The sequence below is a fragment of the Sphaerodactylus townsendi genome, linkage group LG10, assembly GCF_021028975.2.
Source record: "Sphaerodactylus townsendi isolate TG3544 linkage group LG10, MPM_Stown_v2.3, whole genome shotgun sequence".
Classification (NCBI taxonomy): domain Eukaryota; kingdom Metazoa; phylum Chordata; class Lepidosauria; order Squamata; family Sphaerodactylidae; genus Sphaerodactylus; species Sphaerodactylus townsendi.
The window spans coordinates 55,380,753-55,403,755 of record NC_059434.1 but is presented as its reverse complement, the minus strand read 5'-3'; the positions used below and the strand labels follow the sequence as shown (position 1 = coordinate 55,403,755).

Here is a 23,003-nt window from a genome sequence, read left to right as displayed (position 1 = left end):
AAAGTTTTATATAGTTTATTATACTACCTGTTTATTTTCTTACTGAACCTTGCAACACATATATCATATAATAGTATTTTAAAATTTCTCCTGAATTACAAATTGTGATTTAGAAAGTGTTGTCACTAGGGCCCTTTCTGCATGGGCCAATTAAACCTAAATAAACCCGGTAAAAAAACTGGGTTGGGGGGAACTTTGCTCAGATCCTGATCCTTAAGCGGATCCACTCTGCGTTTTACCCCCAAAGTGGATTTTTCAACAATTGCGTCATGCACGATTCTTTTGTTTTAACGTGGATGACAGCCACAGCTGAGTAAACGGCCGCGGCTGTGAGCTGCTTTAAAACAGAGAATCGCACATAACACGATTCTTGAAAACCCCTTTCCCAGCTCCCATCTGAAGAACTCTGAAGGAGAATGGACCGTATCATGGCTATGGCTGTCAAGATTTCAGAAAGATAAAGGTATTTACTTCTTAACATCCTTAACTGAAGATGCCAAGACTGTATATTGGCCCATCAATATCTAAAGGGTATTATCTTCCTCTCAGCAATCACTATATGAATATCAAAGTGAGTAAGTTTGCCAGAATTCTTCATTAGACCATATTCTAAGCATGAAAATTGAGGTGCAGAGTCCAGGGGGTGGAGGGTGGATATTGTAGATCATTACTGAAAAACCTCAGCCTGCAGTTTGTAAAAGTTTTTTAAATGGAATGATGTGCTATATATTCTTATACTGCAGTCCTATGCATCTGTAAAGAAATGCATTTACTTATTTTCATCAAGGATTGCTATGTGTCCAGGGTTGGCACTCAAAATTAACTCTTTCCCCACCCGCCCCCCCTAGACTCTGCATAGCACTCTCACCACCTGAATATCAGCAAAGCCACAGACACGCAGCCAGTACCTTATCGAGTGTCAGGAGGAGCAGGCTTGTGGAATAGGGAGGGTTGGTATAAATTTAATTTTAAAAAATTCACCCTTCCCCACGGATACTTCTTCACTAACTCTGACCAGACACTTATTTCTTCACCTACTGTTTTTTTGAAAATTCTTCTTAGATTCATTTGGGTATCTTGATCTTCGTAAAATACTATTACTTTTCCTGTGCCTGTGGTGACTAAGTGCCAAACTACACATTAAGTCAGCACAGGTCCAGCCTGTGGTCACTGATATTGTTTTAGAGGAAAATGTAGCTGTCCTAAAATTGCTGCAGCATGCTATGGCAGTTCTGATCAATCTTATCTCTCCCCACCTGTGCCTTTTCAAATCCAGAAACAGCTTTGAGGGATCTCCTAGGCCCCTTCTGCACATGCAGAATAATGCACTTTCCATCCACTTTCACAATTGTTTGCAAGTGGATTTGGCTATTCTGCACAGCTGCAAAGTGCATTGAAAGTGGATTGAAACTGCAATATTCTACATGTGTGGAAGGGGCCCTAGTGCAACTACAGTCAGGGTTATGACCATGCAAAAATGTAAATGGCTAAAATTCCCTCTAAAATGGTAATGGCAGCCATAGGTTGGACTAACAGCTGTTGTAACATGTTGTTTGGCCTGGAGAATGTGTTTGTGTGTGTTTGTGTGTGTGTGTGTGTGTGTGTGGGTACAAGCTTCTGTTTTCTCCAGGTTGTTGATGATCTTAGGTGTAGGATAAAGTGATCTGAAAATCTTCAGAATTCAAGAGGCTTGAGAGACTGGAGATTTCAAAGATTTTTTTTTTTTAAAAAAAAGATTAGATACCACAGCCTATCTTTGGTTCACTCAGGATCCTGGACCATTTCCCAGCTCCAGCAAAGGAACACAATAGATAATAGGGCAAAATTAATCTCCTTCCTGGCTTCTCTAGAGCAGCATTGCTTAGAAATCTGCAAGCAGTTTGCAGAGAGCTCAGTAAAATATGTAAAAACAAAAACATTACTTAGGTATCCATCAGAGAAAGACTGGAGGGGATGTCAATAAGAACTTGGATAAAATTGGCAAAGATAAAAGAAAAATAAATGCATAAACATATCACTTTACTGGATATTTCCTGTGGCGATCCATAAAAAGGCTTGTGCTGGAATAAAAGCATTGTGTTCCAGATTTCCTTGCTCTTCCCACAATGATCAGGAACTGAATAAAGGAATAAAGGAAACTGGTATAGCCAAGGCTTAAGTACTTGTGAACAGAGGAGACACAAAGTCAATCACTTCTTCCTCAGCTGTTACTAATTAGCATGAATTCCTCATTTTGTCCCTACAAGAACTGATGACAGGAGGGAGGGATGAAATGCCCTCTGACACTATATGGTTCCTGGTTTTATTATTGCTAATTATTTGGTTTATGTTATGTTTTTAAGCTGTTTTTATTACTGTTGTCCACTGCCCTGAGCCTCTAGGGGGAGGGCGATTTAGAAATTCAAACAAACAAACAAACAAACAAACAAACAAATAAATAAATCTCAAAACACCTCAGGAACAGATTCTGATTGAGTCTGAAGTATCCAAGTGTTTTACAGATGCCCTTGTCATTATTTTCCTGTCATGGCAGACTCCACACTTCATGCTCTGACATGCATCCTTCAAAATATACATCTTGATTTTTTTCCCTGATGATTGCCTCAACTTCATATGTTATATCATATTTTTAATATTCAACAAATAATTTTAATATTTTTGTTACTGACAATGTATGTTTATATTTCTTTATGAAATAATGTACTTCCTTGTTTCTAAGGAAAGTTCTTCTGAAAATATAATCACTTAGCATGGTAAGTGCACAAAGCAAATGAAATGAGAGTGTGTAATGAGAGAAAAATGGCATTGTAATTTTACAGTCCAAATACATTACATGGTCATGATAAATGAATGTACATTTTAAGGAGGTAGATTTTTGTGGAGCAATAAAATGAGAAAGGCAGAAAACTCTTCAAGAACGATGCTTATTTCAATGCACACTAATATTTAATCACCCATTTATACAAAATAAATGGATTCATGCACATTACATTCCTACTGTATGATACCTTTAGAATTACTAAGTCAATAAAATGCATATTAAAACAAAACAATAATATCTCATTGATTTACGTATTATTTGTGAAACTACTAAATACACAAAAGCTGTTGTACTGAACTTTCTCATGTCAAGATTCCAGAGACCATATTAACTGCATGATTAGGGGGAAACGGCGGCTGGGGACGACACTTGCTCCGGGTGCCCCCCTGTCCCCGTTCAGAAACAGGCTGCATTGTCTTGCCATGGACTTGCCTGCTAGCATGTTGGGGAAAGCAGCAATGGCAGACAAAGAATAAGCTGTAGCCCAAAGGCTGCCTGCTGAATGCTTGTATCAGGTGACAGGCTCTGATTCATCCTGGCTCCTGGCCACCTGGCAGCTATCCTGTTCTATCTTCATATCCAAGTCTTTGTTCTCCTTTCCTATTTCTCAACCAAAGGGTGCCCTCCTCTCCAACAAAGTGAAACAGTGGTTACAGGGAAAAGAGATGGGCAAAGGGGTCAGGATCCCCCTGCCCAACACATGTGGTGGTCATGTGTGCCTGGAGATGGCCTTCCCCCATGCAACCAGCTCCCTTAATTTTTCCCCACCTGCCTCATTGCTCACCCCTCCTGGCACCCCCATGCCCTTGTGGTCAACTATCCAGTGAAACCAGGTGGAGCTAGATGAGAGAGCTTTCCCATGGGGATGGTATTCCACCTATCTGTTAGGTTCTGGCTGTTGTTTGCCAGCCACACAACCTAAAAAAAATAAGTTTGGAGGGAGGGATCAGCCACACAGGGCATGTGGACTTTGCTCTCTCAGAATGATAGTTGTGAGCTGGGTAAGCTGTGCACTGCCAGTCCATTGAACTCAAAGAGCAAAGTGCAGATGATGCAAAGTGCTAGCTCTGAGTGTTTGTCCTCCCTTCATCAAGGATGCCCCATGTCCATCCTAAGTCTGCATGTTCGGTAGCACCCCAGACCATGCATCTTACCTGCTGGAAGATCTTTGAAATAGTGTCTATGAAGGGAGAGGGTCCCCAACATTGACTGCTGCTTTGGAGGCAGACCTGGCTTCTGATGTCACCCCACTGGTCAGCCACTTAGTTGGGTTCCAGAGCTGACTGCAACCATGGAGCCAATGGGGGGGGGGCTTTTTCACAGTCCAATAATACAGCTCTGTGGGCTGTGCCACAGTTTTTGCTGGTGTAAGTTTGAACTGGAAAAAATGGATATTCCAGGTCCAAAAGTGCACAGAGAGCCCTGTTCCTAAGAATGCCCCTCTTGCTGCAAAGCAGGGGCCTGCAACCAATTGGCCATGCTGGCAGGGGCTGATGGGAATTGTAGTCCATGATCATCTGGAGAGCTTCAGGTTGCAGACCCCTGAGCTATAGGATCAAGAGGTATATTGCCACAATGGTGAGTTGGAGCCCCTGTGTTGAGCTCCCATGCTTCTCCCCAGCATAGTCATATGTGCTCTGACACCATTGTAAGTGCCTTTTATGCCAGCACAAGTGGCATTAATGCTGGCACCAGAGTCACACCATCTGTACAGCACTCTTCTCTCTTCTTTGAATTGCACAGTAAATCATAAATATTACATTATAGATTTTCAATTTACAAGTTTGTTGATTCATGCTTCAATTCTGCCATAGATTATACAGATGCATATCCATTTGGTGTTTAAATTTAGTGAAAGGGTTAACTATGGGCCAAAATGACATAAATCTTGATAAAGTATTTTCAAGAGTCTGAAACATTTCTACTAAATTAACTCAATTATATGAACAGGTCGAACTTCAATTGTCATCTGCAAACCACTTTACATGAAGTTTCCATGGATGAAATCAATGTAGATAAGTGATTTCTTCTCATTATATTTCCAGCTATATTTTTTTCTATACCAGTTTAAAGATTTATGAATTCCATAGCTATCAAGAATCATGATTGTATAATTAATCCTTTTGATTAAAATATATTAATACTGCTAAGCAGATAGATGAGTTATTAGTAGATGATTTATTATTCTAGGCCCTCAGTATAAGAAGACAATACATTGCTATCTTTGCAGATAAATCTGCACACATTTGCCTATTGATCAGATATTCTGCCAGATTTGGCCCCTCATCCTGTTCCCAGACAGGAGAATGGCACTGTCAAAAGTGACAGTACAGATCATTTAATCAGGGTGGCGTAAGCAGCCTTGATCTAGCAGTCAGATTTGTGTGTGCAGCCCTGGTGTTAGGTGTAACCGTTATTTCATGGAGCCATTATACACATCTTGAGGAAGACTTGCATTACCATAAATTTGTTTCTGTGAAGGAAGTTTCTTTACGAACTATAGATTAATATTATTATTTTATTTTAATTGACATGATGATATAGCCTGGTAGTTGTATACTTTGGTCCCAAAATATTTTGAACTGCGATATAAGAACACATTTACCAATTTTAGCAAAAATTTGTTTTCAAAAATGCAGTGTAAATTATTGCAATGTAATAGAATTAAAGGGATATATAACTACATTCATTTATAATATCTTTTCAAAATTCAAACACTGGAAGCATCATTTAAAATAGTTAATGAAGTAAAACCCTGGAAATTAAATGTCATTAAAGATCATAATAATGACCAGGACATTAATTTTCTGCATGGTTGCAACTGTACCATGAATTGTGCAGTTTGCTTTCTGGAAGTGCATACATTAAATTGCTAACAACTCCAATGTTCAAAATGCTTCTAGCCCTAACAATTATACATGAGAATGTAATAAAACCTACAGGTGAAGCAGTTTTAGCTTTTGAGCTGTTCATTGTGAGCCTCAGCTTTGTGCTTTCAAAAGGAAAGGGAAACATTGCATATAGTCTTTGAAGTTACATCTGCCTGAGAAAGCTCATACTAAACGTGTAGTGGAGTATAGACAATAAATATTTTTCCTTCAAGCACCATTGTTGGGTTGTGTTTTGTGTCTTGTTTTGTTGCTGTTTCTTCGAGTAGAATAGGCCACAACTTTACTGGTTACAGCTGAAGAGTATGGGGCAATGAATCCAACCATCTAGGAACCAACATGCCAGCTGATGACCAGACGGTCTTGCCTAAGCCTTTCTTCCCGGGAATGAATCCTGGAATTCAGAAATGTAACATTCCACATGGGTTTGGCCACTTCATGGTTTCCTCTGTCACTTGGAATGAGGGTTCCCTAACAGTCCCCAAGCTGGGCATGTCCCCTGCAAGTACTTACCACCATATCCTTAAGGGAAACCCCAAAACTAGAGAAAGGGATATGTAAACTAATTTTCCCCCAAAGGGATCTAGCTCCATGTTAACACTGCCAACAAGTTGCAACAGAACAGGTGAACAGAGCACAGTGCATTACAGAACAATGAAGGGTGATATGTGCAGGATGAAGACATGAGGTCGGCAGCAAGCCCTTTAAATCCCAGGGAAGCAGACCAGAGGGAGAAGTCCCGTGCTGTATTCCACCAGCTTGCATACTGCTCTCTCCCAACCACATCAGGCACAGCCTGATTGCCCAAGCTGGGAGAGACCACATCAGGAAGCCTGCTCAGCCCCAGCCCCAGAAGTCACACTGGCAGAGGACTGGAGAACAGAACTGTGTCATCTCCCTCCTGCTCCATGCAGGCATGTAGATGAAGCCCAGGCTAAGCCAAAGGTCCCTTGTTTCCAAATCCTGTTGGAATTTTTCTATTATCTGAAAAATTAAGACAAAGCATTATACTCAATGTGATTTGTACTGCTTGTCTATTAGAACACATAACTATATCAAATGCAGACTCTAGGGCAACAACAAGGGAACATATAACTTCATATTCACAAAAGACTGTCCTGCCAACTCTCCAGTAGCTGACTGGACAAAGGAAGTAGCAGGACTTTCATATAAGGAATTTCAGAGCAACTATGACTGAATTATGCACATCATTCGCTACATTAATGCTGACCCTTAAGCATGACTATTCTATGCAGAAAGAAAAGTTTCTACAAAGGAAATCTACAATTTTTTGAAAATATTCAAAGCCTGCAGGTATGGATATCTATGGCCAGGAATGTATTTCACCAGCTTTGATTGGTTACCAAGCTGGGGCTTTTCGTGAGCAGAGAAGATCTGGCCTCTGTGGTACCTGCCCTGCTTACATCTGAATTACATTATTGAAATATACTGTACATTGAGATGCCCTTGAAAAGTGTTTGGAAACTTCAGTTGATGCAGAATGCTGAAGACAGGATTTTTACAAGAGCGGAAATAAGAGCTATATCACTCCATCTACACTGGCTCCAGTATCTCTTAGGTGCAGTCTAACAAAACTACCTTCTATTAAGGCCCAGATGACACAGTTCCCCTACAGTTGGAGAAGTTGGCAGCATATCATATGCTACAACAATGTCTACTTTAATTTTAGATAATTTCTGAACGTGAATGAAACAGTCAAGCTGGTTGAAGTCACAATGTATGATGTGACCTAAATGAAGCTGAAGCTGTCAAAGGAATTTGTTCAAAAGTGATATTTAGACTGAAAGGGGTGTGAATCAGAATTTTCTTCTTACATAGCAAAATAAATTGCAAAATGGAAAACATTAATTTAGAGATGTAGCTAAGCTATTAGTTATCTGGATCAGAATATTTTTCCCAATCTTTAATGCTTTGTTGTATTATGAATCAAGTGTCATTTTTGCCAGAATTATTGTTCATTTGCTTGTTTTCTAACTTCCAAAGTTAGAAACTATTCCAAATATTTTGCATGATACTATTGGAGTTCAGGCTAGTTAGGCTGCTTTGTAGGCACACACATACATAACTCTTTAAATTTCTCTTTTTGCTCTTGATGAAACCACTACCAAAACTCATACTGATAATTATTAAATTACCAGTGGAGAACCCACAAGAACTTGTGGGGTGCAGGGGGTCACCTAATTTCCCCCACTTCATTTCCTCTTTATTGCCTTTTGGGAGGTCCCATATCCTTTTGTCTTTCACTGCTTCCTTCTGTCCTTCCCATTTACCAACAAACCTTCTTTTTATTTTCCCTACAATCGTTATTATTAATTATCCATGGACTTCCTTTATACCACCCTTTCTCCCCAATGGCAATCAAAAACAGCATGCATCATTTTTCTCTCCACCATTTTATCCTCACATTTTTAAGACAGATCTGATTGAGGGAGAGTTACAGGTCCAAGGTCACCCAGCAAGTTTGTATGACAGAATGGGTATTTAAACCTGTCTGTCCTACCACATGTGTTCTCCTTAGAACTTGGGTTTGGACCACAACTAATTTGGGGAATTTATATGTCAGAAACCCAGACTTGAAGGATGACAATACTGTTGTGATTGCTTGGAAATCCCTAAAATGGCCACTGCAGCAGCAAAGACTTGAAAGATGGCAATACTGTTCTGTTTGCTTCAGGTGCTGCTGTTAAAATTTTGGATATGTTGGATATGTTGTATTTAAGTTGGATATGTTGTATTTGGATATGTTGTATTTGGATATGTTGTATTTGGATATGTTGTATCCAAAATTTTGGATATGTTGTATTTAAGATTTTCTGCAAAATTATTTACCCCTCCCCCCAGGTTTTTTATATTGCTCTATCTTGTCTGCTCATAGCTCCAGTCTTTGGAGTTGTATATGTGCAGAACCTCTTACTATCGATGAAAAACTTTTTGATTGTTTCAACCATGTGATCAGATCTGTCACGGAGTATCTACAATCCAAAATTTCATGGAGGAGGAGATATTAATGGCAAATAGTCTTTTTACAAATTACATTTACTTATTTTATTCTACTTCCACCCAAGGAGCTCAGGGCTTGTACAAAATTTGTAGCAGGTTTTGTATTTTTTAGTGTTTTTTCCAGTTTTTGGCCTGTAGGGGGTGCAGCTGTCAGGCTAGCAGCACCACAATTTCAGGGATTTTTGGGAGATTCTTCTGAAGATACCACCCAGGTTTGATGAGGTTTGGTTCAGGGGGTCCAAAGTTATGGACTACCAAAGGGGGTGCCCCATCCCCCATTGTTTCCAATGGGAGTTAATAGAAGATGGGGGCTACACCTTTGAGGGTCCATAACTTTAGATCCTCTGAACCAAACTTCACCAAACCAGGGTGGTGTCATCAGGAGAGTCTCCTAAAGATACCCTGAAGGTTTGGTGCTGCTACCTTAACAATTGCACTACTGACAGCAGGCATTCTCCAAATTTCCCCAGATTCTCCTTTTAAATTCACCCCCTTCGGCATGGATTTAAAGGGAGAATCTGAGGACCCCAGTTTAAAGTGATGCTGTTTCAGGGTGGGGGATAATCCACCCCAAACAGCATCACTTTCAATGTTGTTTTAACTGGGGACCCCAAGTTCTCCCTTTAGATGGATTTAAAAGGAGAATCTGGGCTTCCTAGTTTAAATACCATTGAAAGTAATGCTGTTTGGGGGTGGATTCCAGCATCACAGCGACAGCCCAAGGGGGCCCCTGCAAACCTCAGATTTTGCACCATGCTCCATGTTTCCTAGCTACGCCTCAGCCTGGGATGGAAGGCAGAAGGGACCACCAGCTGCCGGCTGGGAGCCCAGCTGGTTGGGGGGGGGCGAGCAGGGAAGGGGAGTCTGCCATCCCTGGCCTTGGAGAGCTGCTTTTATAAGCACTGAGGCTAAGGGCGGGGCTTGGGAAGGCATGGCCATGCCCCCAGGGGTGAGTGGGAGTGTGGCCCTGTCCCCTGAACCCACCCCATAAAAAATCTATACCTACATCACTGGTCTAGATGTCAAAAGAGAGGGGTATTAATCAAGTTTACCCCTACCACCACATATCGCATTTAGAGACCGTTTTGGGAGGCTAAGCATACAACAACCCACCTAAGCCTGCTCAATAAGCTCTCTCAGTGGGAAACACTGGGAGCACTTCTCAAAGGCTTCTATGACAAGGTGCCATCTTCCTCAACTCAAGTAGTTCTTTATCATTGGTGTTCCATGGAAATAGGAGGGAACTCAGTGGATAGTTAATAGAAAAGATGCCATTTAGCTAATTTCAGGCAATTTTATTTCCATCATTTCAGTGGATAATTTAAGTGAATGTCGATATTCTAAGTTAAAAATGTGCAATGCTTTCAGGAAATAACTTTTTAAAAATTCCATAAAAATGGAGAATAATGTATAAAGGGCACTGCTATATTCTCACCTTTAAGTCTTCAAAAAGACGTGAATTACTGTCATGCATTTTTATAGTAATATTGTTATCGATGACTAATCCAGAAAGCCAGTTACAAAAGCCCCCACCAAATTTTGAATCAATTCTTCCTTTGGATCTGTGCATATATTTTACTAGACCCTTGCAGAGTAGTCTTTGTTGGTTCCTGAAAATCTAATTATTGCTTTTTGAAAGATCAGAAGAAGTTCAAGCTGTATATTCATAGATTACAAGGCTAAGTGGCACAACACATTGACATCAGTTGCAAGATAACTTCCAGGCTCTGGGCAAATCTTTTCATCTTTTGTGGAATTTATGTGTTCTTTCTAGGGAAAAATTACAGCTTAATTTCTCTATTAGAAAAGGTTTTTTTTTTTTTAAAAAAAAGTGTTCTACCTAGTTTCTGTGCTTCTCTGAAATGGTTCTGCCAAAAACAAATAAACAAACAGAACACCAAGGGATTTTAGCATATCTTCAGACAAAACCTTCTAATACAACAAAAAGACACCCTGGGGAATAGAGGCAATCAGAAGCATAGGCTTATGAATGGTTCTCTAGTTGTTTTTTAAGTTTGCTGCTGGTGTAGCTCTTCAATTAAAATAGTTCTGAAATGGTAGAAACAACAATAACAAAAAGTTTTTTTTAAAAAAACACAGTTATAGATTTAACACATTGTAAGTCAGCAGCATGATGGACAGTGCAATTCCAAGGACTGCCTATGCTGCAGGGGTCAGCTGCCAACATAACCATGGCACTGAAAAACTGGTGCCCTGAATGGGTTGGTTAGTGAGTGGGTGGCAGTAAAAAGAGTTTGTAGCTGTTTTTTTGAGGGTACTGCCACATTTGCATCCTTAGCAACCATACTATAGAATTCCAGCCAGGTGTTGTGTTGTGACGGCTGGACCATGATGGATAGAGCAGGCAAAATCAATCAGGGCCCAGCAGACCTACTGCTTGTTACAGCTAAGTGTCAGGAAAGACCATGGCCAATGATGCTGGCCTTGCATCTGCAGCCCTTAAAGGAACCGAATCCTGTCACAAATCTCTGATCAGCTGTCAGAGTTGGCAAAGGCATCAGTAATCTCTCTAGTCAAGCAGACCCTTGGCCTATATGGTGCAAAGAGTGCCCTCACTTCAGAAGGGGCATGGGGAGATGCTGGGGAGAGTTTGTACAGCTGTGGGTGATCTCTGCTTGCTGGTGGCCAGGAAATGATGCCAAAAGTGCCCCCAGGCCATCTTCTAGGACACCTGAACCAGCAGCACAGCAGGAGAGGGGAGCACTGAGGTAGGTTCAGACGTGGGATACATAGCACCACCAAAAGATTTGCCAATAGCCTCTTCAATGAACCAGAAGCATGCTAGGACTGAAATTATCATCTTTCCATGCTGGATACAGTCATTCAAGTCCCAGAGCAACCGATCTTTACCTAGAGACTGACATACTAAATCCATTTTGCACACATTGCATCTGTTGCCCTATGTGTCATCGGTTTATCTGAAAATCTGCCAGTCCCCTCCCAGGTTTACTGGACGTCATCCACCTAATTTATTAATTATGGAAAGGTTATTGCTGCTACTGTTTTTATTGTATTTATTGTTTTAATTGGGATTATTCTATTGTTTTAGTTGCAATGTATTGTGTTTGGTTGCCTGTAAACCACCTTGAGCCCTTCGGGGGTAGGGCTGTCTAATTAATCGAATTAATAACAATAACAATAACAACAATAACAACAACAACAACAACAACAACAACAACAACAACAACAACAATAATAATAATAATAATAATAATAATAATAATAATAATAATAATAATAATAATAATAATAATAAATGTACTCTTCAAAACGTTGCTTGCAATTCAAAATGAACAGTGTTGTAAATAGTTTTTCATGTTTACAGTGTTAGTATTCAGCATGGTATCTTGCTGTGTAACAGTATATTGGCTTGCTTGGATGTGTATGATTCAGGGTCATCATGGACAAATTATGAAGCTTTGTAGAATATCTGTTCCATTTTTGCACCAGCACATTTAAGGGCATTCAAAAGTTGGGGCATTCTTCATGCTGGTGGGTGTTCAGAACTTATTGGATTGAACTATAGTTCTCAGGAAGCAGTGTGAGGATGCATAAATCATCTCCAAAGTCAAGCAGGGGAACAAAATAAAAAGGCTGGGAGACTATAAAGGCAAGGCTCACCAACATCTTTGCCAGCAAGATCCAAACAGGGAAATCCACAATAGTGGTAAATAGAAATTTTCTCCACCTTTCAAATGTGATGGACAAATGAATGAGGCAAGGAAGCACCCATGGTAAAATATTTGTGATCAGAATAAATGGCCAGCAGCAGAATATTCTCCCCAAGCAAGATTTTGAGTGCCCTCCTCAAAATTTGTGAACTTCAATCCTAATAGATAATTGAGCTACTCTGATAAGTGGTACTGATATATACACCTCAGAATAAGTTCTTTACATTCATATATTATTAGTATTTAAATAGTTTGATTCTATTTTTTCTTCTACTTTTCTTTTGATTCTATTTTTTCTAAAACAAGATATAAATACAGAAAGTCCATTCTGAATTTAATGAAAATGCATTGGCAGATTTCCTTATGGTTGCAGAATAAAGACAAAATCATCTTCCCAGCCTGCAAGGACTCTTCTAGTTCACTCTCATCACCTTTGAGTTGCTTTGGGGCAGCTGCCTCCTTCCAGCAGTTGCTGGATTAGGTACTTACAGGATTAGTGTTACCTGACCAACCTATGGTGTGTGTTCCCTCCCTTAGAACACTATACAAAAGGAATTAAACCCATATTAGCTATAGGGACAACTGAGACTTAATAAAGAAATAGTAAGAGCTTCTCTAGGGGCATGACAAACTATCTTTGAAGCTACACCAACACACATAAGAGATACTTCGCTGCTTGGAAGATGGGTCTGCTGTCCATTAAAAAGCATTGGTTTGACCTGCCCTCCATGAACTGACTCCATTTGACTTGGTTTTTTTCTTACTGCATACAGAGAAACTGGTCTGTGTAGTATCTCACCCTCTTTATGATCACATATGGACATTTTTTGCTTGGTCTTTTTTTATTCAGAGTTTGTTTTCCCATCATGAATACACTGCTAATTTAAATATTTCTGTTTTCTTCCCTATGGGATTTTTATGGTTAGCGAAGCCAGAATGTTAGTTGAGTTTGATATGTAGCACCACTCCCAGCTGGCTAATTAGGTAAGTTGCTTTCCTTAAGCCTTTCAGGACTGAATCCCAAGTATTCATTCCTATAAATACTTGACTTGCCAAAACTTACTCTGCTTTACTGGAGTCCCCATAATACATAATGTGAATACTTTATATTTCCCAGTTTTATAGCCTCCAGGTATTGGTCATGTGCCACAAATTCTATCTTAAAGCCATCCAAAAATACTCTTTCCCTCACTTCCCACCATAAAAGACAATCGGTGTTTGGGCAAAATGCACAAATGCTGTATTCAAGACTTTTCTTTAATAGTTCACATTTTATGTTGATATATATTGCTCTATATTGATCGATATATTGATTGATATATTGATCTATTTATAAGATTAAAGATAAATATTAAAGATTATACTAAAACTAAAGCACACATGAACAATAGAGAACTTGCAATCAACCCCCCACCCCCACCCCCACCCCGATGCAAGTAAAAAGCCATCTGATGGTTAATGCCTGTCCCTCTGCAAACAGGATGGTGGGCAATGCTGGTGGGTAATGCAGCCCTGGAATTAATATTGGAAAACATCTAGCTAAACCAGATACAAGAGGTATGGAAGGTGAAACAGAGCAAAAATATTACTTATGGACTAAAATAGAAAAGTCCACTCTTGCCTATATTGTGGCTTACTCATGTCTCTCATGCAAGTTCACTGGGGAGGTGAAGAGGACATTCTCAAATCTCGCTCTAGAGGAATGGCACAAGCCTTCATTTTGCATGGCATGAGGGAGATGGAAATAAGAACTGCGTCCGAGAAACTTGAATTCCTAAAACAGCTCTGATGTTAAGTGCATATTAAATAGGTAACCATTTGCCTCTTGTTTTTTAAGACACAGTAAATGATAGGCTAAGGGAATAGTGAATGGTATCTCCCCACAGTAGCTATTTTGCAGGTATAGAAACCAAGAAATAATGTATGTAAGACTTTTACATCCCATTTCACTAAGTTTTAAGAGTCAGTTCTTTATGCAGGCTCATTTTTCAGAGGAGTGTTAGAACTGCATGATCAAAAGGGAACAGGCTGCTAATGTAAAGGTCTAGATTCTCTGATCTTACTCCTGTACAATGATATCTGATTCTATAATGCTCTGCTTTGAAGTCAATAGATTCATTCACATCATTGGGAATTATTTAAGATGATCAAGAGCATCTAGAGCAGAGCTTCAACTGTTCAGAGTGATACACTGTGGTATGAAAGGAAACAAGATGGCTAATGGAAACTAAATGCACTTTTTATGTTTAAACATTTGCACATTTATAAATCCTTCTTCCCACTTTTTCAGAAGTACAATACAGTTTGTTTAAAGGACTCCTTAAACCACAAGGAATGTGCCTTTTCAGTTTTGAAATATAATTACACCAATGGCTAGGAAGAGCAAATGCATGTAAAGTATGAGAACTGCTGCAAGACATTCAGTGTGAGATGGGTTTTGCTCTCAGTACCATTACCCACTTAAATACATAATCTTGTGGCTATCATTGCCTGTTCAGTGCTGTGCAAACCTATGTGGAACATTTCATGCATAACTCTTGATCAAAGTACATTTCCATCTTTTTTTAAAAAAAATTTTTTTTGCTTTATTGTAGATCTTATAAAATAGATTGTAGCCTATGCAGGTTCATGCCATAATATATTTGGGGCCCTTAAAGTGAAATAGATGTATTTGACTGAGCATTGAAGCTTTCACCCTAGATATTTTACAACACCATCCTATGCAGAGTTCTACTGGTCTATGGCAATTGACTGGAATGGACTATTACTTGTCTCTTGTGTATATTCTACATGTATTCTAATCTACAGAAAAGTCTATATTTACCCTGAACTGCAAGGTTTTGTAATAAACATGTGTGTGCTATTCAACTACTTGTGTTACAATATGCATGACCACAAATGGTGGCGACAGCCACTAGCTGAGATAGCTTTAAAAGAGGATTAAACAAATTCATGGGCTATGAGGGGGCACTGATCAATACCTATTAATCAGAATGGCTACCTGAAACTTCCATGTTTGAAGGCACCTCTTAACATGGTCTTGACCTCTGTGTCTTGCTGGTAGGCTTTCAGGGACATCTGTGGGAAGCAGAATGATATACCAGATGTCCCTTGATGTAATTCAGATGGGTTCTGCTTATGTTCATACTTTGCCTTTCTGACCTTTTCACCCTACTCACCTGTAAAGCCACAATACTATGCTTACTTACTTGGGAATAAGTTCCACTCTGCTCCGTGGAACTCACAGTTCTAAAACCATTTAACCCATGAGAACATTAGCTACACTTGAAGTGTTTTGCCTTAACTAGAACAGAATTCTGGGTCTGTGGCATCTTGCAACCCATTTGATTTGAAATTTTAGGGACTGTTTTTTTCCCAAACCATTTTTGAAAGCCAACTTCCTCTGAAAATTGGTAATATGCTATACTTCTACCTGCTCCTTCCTCAGCATTCTGTCAATTAATGTAAAGGTACAGGAATGATTGATAAGGAATAATTAAATTGCTTTAAAATATTGAATATAGTTCAATGCTAAAATATTTTAGGTCATTTGTATTACTTATGGACTATTCTGAACTGTTCCCCTTTCATTCTGTAATCTTAAATCATTTTTATAAAATGTTTGGTGATAGGCCTCCCATAAACAGAAATCTGTCAATAAAAGTCCACTCTTCCCTTCCCCATCTCTACTCTCACTAAAAATCTACTAGGACAGTGTGCATTTAATTATATTTAAAGCAATATATGTGGTTATCACATACGCTTCCCCATCTTATCCCTAGAATGTCATAAATCACATTTGAGATGCATAGGTGTAAATGAATACAAAATACAACCCTTAATTGGGATGTGGGTCTGGGACATAGTTCTTTAATATGTTTAATAAGCTTTAAAAACTAGTTTCATTGGAACACCTCTGGGACCTTGTGAAGAATAACAGAGATGCCTAGAAGTGGGTTTTTAATTTCTACATGCAACTGAGGTGGAATTAAAGTGCAAAAGCAATTTCAAAGGTCTTGGCATGATGGATAGTTGGAAATTGTTCTTTACATTATGTTTTTAAAAACTGTCTATTCTTTTGTTGCAGGAAATAACAATCTAGTTTATATTTTATTAACAATCACTGTTACATGTTTGTTTGGCTATATAATCTCATTTTCACTTGAAAGTTTATGGTAGATTAGGAGAATTTGAAAAAAAAACCCATAAATGTAAAATGAATAATCTTGAAAAGACAGCATGAGAAATGTTCTCCTGGCACATTACAATTTAAGCTCCTTCCCAAACTAATTTCTGTTTCATAATGCATTTCTCTGAAGAACATAAGAGCCCAGCAGGATCAAGCCAATGGTGCATTTATTTCTGTTATTTCCATCCTGTTCCTCACAGTGGTCATACAGATACCCCCAAAAGGCCTATGAATGGCAGGGTGGTCAATGGCTTCTCCTGTTCTTGACCTCTACTCCTGGTTTTCAGAGGTATATTGTCTCTGAATGCAAGAGCTCCATTTAGTCACTGTGGTGGAATAGCCCACTCTGATCTGCAAGCCTATTCTGCCGTGCCTTCTGAGACACCTGGGTGCCAGCAGCTGCACAAGATCTCTGCCAGGCACATGCCTTCCACCTGACTGTGGAAGCCTCTCTCTCTCTCTCTCTCTCTCTCGGTTCAACCACTGTCTCAACCTGGCCTTTGTAAAAATTGCCTACTGAGAGAATCAGGGATCCAGGCTTTCTCTCCTGATTCTGAAGCCTCACTTCTGTGCCTCCCACTATCCGGGATCTGATTACCGTAGGGACGCCTTACTGCTTTGTGTGGCAAATGATGATTAGCCACTTGCTAACTGACAGGACTTCCTTTTAAAAATATTGTACACAAAATAACAGAGGCCTAATATGGTATGGACAGCAGCTACCAGCATTAAAAGTTATATAGTATTTATTTAAAAGAAAATGTCTACAGACATGCTTTCAGCACAGCCACAAATTAAGGAAGAGGTCTACAAGAAAAGAGTAAAACACAATTTCTCTATCCCTCCCACTGAACATGCCCTAGTGCAGTGGTGGCGAACCTATGGCACGAGTGCCAGAGCTGGCACGCTGAGGCCTCTCTGTGGACATGCGCGCACAGAGTTTGTCATGTGGGGGGAGCGGAAAATTGCCCCCCTCACATCTAGGCTGGCCTGGCTTCTGAGAAAACCCATGATTTTATTTATTTATTTATTTATTTATTTATTTATTTATTTATTTATTTATTTATTTATTTATTTATTTATTTATTTATTTATTCGTTCCACTTTTATACCGCCCTCCCCCAAGGGGCTCCCCCAAGGGGATTCACCCATTCTTCAACAAGCTTACTCCCGAGAAATGCGCGCCTCGGAGCAAACTGTTTTTTCAAAACCGAAAACCTCAGTATTCAGGTTAAATTGCCATGTTAGCACTTGGCGATAAGTAAGTGGGTTTGGGGTTGCAATTTGGGCACTCAGTCTCAAAAAGGTTCGCCATCACTGCCCTAGTGGATCTCTGTATAAGGCAGGCTCTTCAGCTTAAAAAGTTACAGTTGTTCTGAAGGATTCAATACCTTAAAGCCTCTTAGGTGTGCAGGCTGGCATTTGGCAATGGCTGTCTCCAACAGACCTCAGGTCTGTTTGCCTCCATAGAATTAGCACAAAATAGATCCTTCTCATACCCAGGAGTTTTATCATGTCTCTTATTCCACCCACTGGGAAAGTCAGGCTAGGTCAATGAAGCTTTTTCTGAAATCTCCAGGAAGTTTTTCCTGATTTTTTCCCTTGCACTTTGAATCCTCCAAATTTTTTTTCCCTGCTAGACGTCACCTGTCTAGTTCGCAGGTATGTGTGACTTGACCATCTCATTGTGTCTTGCCAGGCTGTCCATATGCATTTGTAAAGCTGTGGTGGGCGATGCTGGTGAGCAATTCTTCTGCTTGTACACTGCTGAGAGAAAAGCTTTTTAAAACCCAAGGTGTGGGTTTTGCTCAGTTCAAGCATCCAAAGAAAATTAATTTCTCCAGTCATTGTGGCAAGTAGTTTCCTTAAAGGGTATAAAAAAGAAGCCAAAAGAAGAAGTAATATGTCGGTTATCGCTGACAAACCTGTCACTTTAAAAAAAGTTCCTCAATTGAGATCTACAATCCAGATATTCTACTGAACTGTTCCTCAATTGAGATCTACAGATATTCTACTGAACTCGCTAGATTCAGTTCAACTGAATTTATTTCCTCATTTTGAACTTTCTCGTTTTTTTTAACATACCACATCCATCTGACTACTGTATGACTGTAAGGATTTTAATTGGACCTGGGGGAAAAACAATATTTGAATGGTATGCAAGCTCCCCAGTTCAAAGTTTTTGAATTAAATCCAGTTGTAACATTCCCCCAAAATTTAATATGAAACTAATTGCTAGAGCACTTGTAAATACCACCCAGTGAGATGAGCTACTTTGTTATATATGAGTAGGTGTGCTTAATCGCCTTAAATTCCATTATATGTGATATATAATATTCTATTCAATTGTATTTCCCAGTTCAAATGACCCATTTTGCAAATGGTGTAGCCTTCTTGCAGCACAAGATGCCTTGTGTCTCCTGTCATCAGAAGGTGTCTCACACAGGTTAGAGGAGCATAGAACCCAACCCAATGCATGTTTCCTAAAGTTACATGATGTTATGGATTTGATAGCACTCTCAAGGTGCTAAGCACCTTCAGAGGACAATCCTGGTGAGGATACAAGCTGAATGAAATAAAGCAAAGTACAATAATGTTCAGGAGGATATTGTCATGCAAATTGTCTTATGCTGTACCATTATTTTCACCACATGCAGCTGATGACAGGGCCAAGGTCTTCTATTTTCACCGTATTCATGACCCTTTTCGAAATTACTTTGAGAATGTTCCTGTCTCAATGTAATGAAATATCTGAGAAGAAAAGCATTAAAGGCCTCCACTTCTTAACCTTTTAATGAGGCCCTATTCCCAGCTCTATAGTTTTAAAAGGCCTCTTCTGCAGCAAAAAAAATTAGAAACGTTCTTTTCTGAGACTCTTTGTTTGTTGTTGCTCTGTTCTTGCAATTAATCACTTGAAGACCCTATACTGGTCCAATCATACTCAGTTTATCTGTGTCTCAATTTTCTCTTTTTCATTAACACTGTAACTGTTAATTAATTTGTTGCTCATATTAAGCAGTAGCATATTTTCCCCCTCATGCAGACTGCTAAGAGTTTACTATCAAAAATCCCACTCATTGGGACAGTGGTACAGCCTTCTAATTATCTATCCTGTGTCTTGAAAAGTGAATAAATTATTATTCATACATCCTTTTGAAATTCAAAGTAGATCTTCTTTTATTGCACACTTTGCATCCCAATGGAAATAACTTTATTATCACTTGCATAGCAAGTTCCACCCAAACACTTATTGATTGGTTCCCCAGCCTTACACATGGACGATATATACCCACTAAACATTCCTTTCTCACTGGACATAGTGTGTAACAAACTTCTCTCTGTGATACACCTCTGAAGATGCCGGCCACAGATGCAGGCAAAACAAGATCTACCAGACCATGGCCACACAGCCGGAAAACCCACAACAACCAGTTAACAATTGTCCTTTAGAACAGAGGTCCCCAAACTTTTTAAACAGGGGGCCAGTTCACTGTCCCTCAGACTGTTGGAGGGCCGGACTAAAAAAAAACTATGAACAAATTCCTATGCACAAATGATTGTAAAATGTTTGATTTCACCTTTCAGCCTTTCTGTTATGGTCTATTTTTAGAACAGTGACCAAAGTATGTCAAGTACAGGATGGGCTCCAAATATTATTGGGGAGGCTGTGGAATACCTTCCCCTGTAAAAAAAAAAGCAGAACTTTCCCAATGAAGCATTCCATCTAACCCAGGATTAGGTATCTTCCTGGGTTCTTCCTCCCTAGCAGCCAGCAAGCGATTCACCAGCCTGGCTGATGCCAATGGGAGTGAGGTGGAACAGAAAGCCTGAGAGCAACGCATGGAGTAGCCGAGAGGGAAGGGTGGAGCAGGAGTTGCCACGTGTAAGGTTTCCAACTCTGGGTCAGAAAATTCAAGGAGATTTGGGGGTGCCATCATGTAATTGCAATCAACAGCCGTTGGGGCTGGTTCCTCCTCTCCCTCGAGCCCCCACTGCACATGAATGGAGCCATCGCCGCCATGCCTGGCGGGCCGGATAAATGCCTTCAGGGGGCCACATTTGGCCCCCGGGCCGTAGTTTGGGGACCCCTGCTTTAGAATAAAGACTAGTATTACTAGGAAGAGCTAGAATGTAGTCTATACACCTAATTATTCAGTGATATGGGGGGTGAGTGTGTGTGTGTGTGTGTGTGTGTGTGTGAAGTGCCTTCAAGTTGTTTCAGATGCATGGGCTCCAAAATGTCCTGAACCCATGTAGGGAGGGCAATGTACACATAAAATTAACAGCCTTGCTGACATTTTGCAAAATGAGGCCATAGCTTTCTTTATAGAGTCAATCCATTTCATGTTGCCTCTTCCTCTTTTCCTACTGCCCATAATTTTTCCTAGCATTATTGTCTTTTTCAGTAATTCTGCCCTACATATATATAAATGTTTTATATCTGATGTGACAAGTATTCTGAGTTCAGACATATTTGCTTAGTTATACATTTTAAAATTAGTTTTGTGGATACTTTGCTTCATCTGAGGGAATGGTATATGATAGCTTTCATGTTGGAGTGCCATTGTGATATACAGATCAGAATATCAGACCAGAGTGGTTTCAGATCTCTGCTCTTCCAAAGTTCACTATATGACCTTAAAGAAAGTTACTGACTGAACCCACAGAACAGGGTTGTGAGAATAATGTGGGGGCAAATCAACTATAATACTCTGAGCTCTCTGGAGAAGGGTGTGTAAAGATATAATAGAAAAAGAAAATGTTTTATGGTGCACACTTCTTGCTGTTGCTTGGGCACCACTAGGTAGTAATCTTCATGCTTGTGGAAATATCCTTGATATTTTCAGGAAGCTAGCCATGTTAGTTTGTAGTGGCAGTGGAAAGTCCTGTCAACTGAAACATAACAACCCTATAGGGTTTTCAAGGCAAGACATGTTTAGAGTTGGTTGGACATTGCCTGCCTCTGCATAGCAACCTTGGGCTACCTTAGTGGTCTCTCACCCAATTACTAACCTGGGCCAACCTTGCAAAGCTGACCTTGTTGAGCTTCCAGTATCTGATGATATCAAGCTAGCCTGGGCTAGGTCAGGGCTAGTCTGTAGTAGAAGGACAGAATTAAAACCCAGTGTTATAATAAAGTCCAGCAAAATTTTGACTTTAATGAGTCAAAACTCACTTTGATAGACATAAATCAGGAAGAAGTTCCATCAGTTCTTATATCCAGGTCAGAAGATGAAAAGGCCTGTTGATATCAGAATGCTGAAGCACAGTGCAAAACAAAATCAACTTGATTAGACCTAGAACATTTAAATAGAGGTGCAAACAAATAACATTGGTAATACAAAAATAATCCTATGTCCCTGTTCAGTTTTGGGGGGTTCATTGTGTTGAACTTGTTAAAATTATAGTTCAGCAGTTTCACATTGTAATCTCAATTTAAAGCTTTTATGGTCAGCAGTGGAATGTCTTGGACGATTAAAATGTTCTCCAGTTGTTTGTGAGCACTGTAATAAGAACATAAGAACATAAGAACAAGCCAGCTGGATCAGACCAGAGTCCAGCTAGTCCAGCTTTCTGCTACTCGCAGTGACCCACCAGATGCCTTTGGGAGCTCACATGCAAGTTGTGAAAGCAAAGGCCTTCTGCTGCTGCTGGTCCCGAGCACCTAGTCTGCTAAGGCATTTGCAATCTCAGATCAAGAAGGATCAAGATTGGTAGCCATTGATCGACTTCTCCATAAATCTGTCCAAGCCCTTTTTAAAGCTATCCAGGTTAGTGGCCATCACCACCTCCTGTGGCAGCATATTCCAAACACCAATCACACGTTGCATGAAGAAATGTTTCCTTCTATTAGTCCTAATTCTTCCCCCCAGCATTTTCAATGAATGCCCCCTGGTTCTAGTATTGTGAGAAATAGAGAAAAATGTCTCTCTGTCAACATTTTCTACCCCATGCATAATTTTATAAGCTTCAATCATATCCCCCCTCAGATGTCTCCTCTCCAAACTAAAGAGTCCCAAATGCTGCAGCTCATCCTTGTTGCCCTTTTCTGCACTTTTTCTATCTCTTTGATATCCTTTTTTAGATGTGGCAACCAGAACTGAACACAGTACTCCAAGTGTGGTCGCACCACGGCTTTATATAAGGGCATGACAATCTTTGCAGTTTCATTATCAATTCCTTTCCTAATTATCCCCAGCATAGTGTTTGCCTTTTTCACAGCTGCCATGCATTGAGTTGACATTCCCATGGAACTATCAGCTAAGACACCCAAATCCCTTTCCTGGTCTGTGACTGACAGCATTGACCCCTGTAGCGTGTATGTGAAGTTTGGATTTTTTGCCCCTATGTGCATCACTTTACATTTTGCTACATTGAACTGGATTTGCCAT

The 23,003-nt window shown here is 39.8% G+C and overlaps 1 long non-coding RNA gene across 1 annotated transcript in view; it reads left to right on the top strand.

Moving 5' to 3' along the window:
* The first annotated feature begins 401 nt into the window (after positions 1 to 401).
* The window catches only part of LOC125439704, an 84,304-nt gene continuing 61,702 nt past the window's right edge, over positions 402 to 23,003 (top strand). The window contains exon 1 of the long non-coding RNA XR_007245566.1: positions 402 to 463. This is a non-coding gene — a long non-coding RNA (uncharacterized LOC125439704). The remainder of the gene's footprint in view (positions 464 to 23,003) is intronic.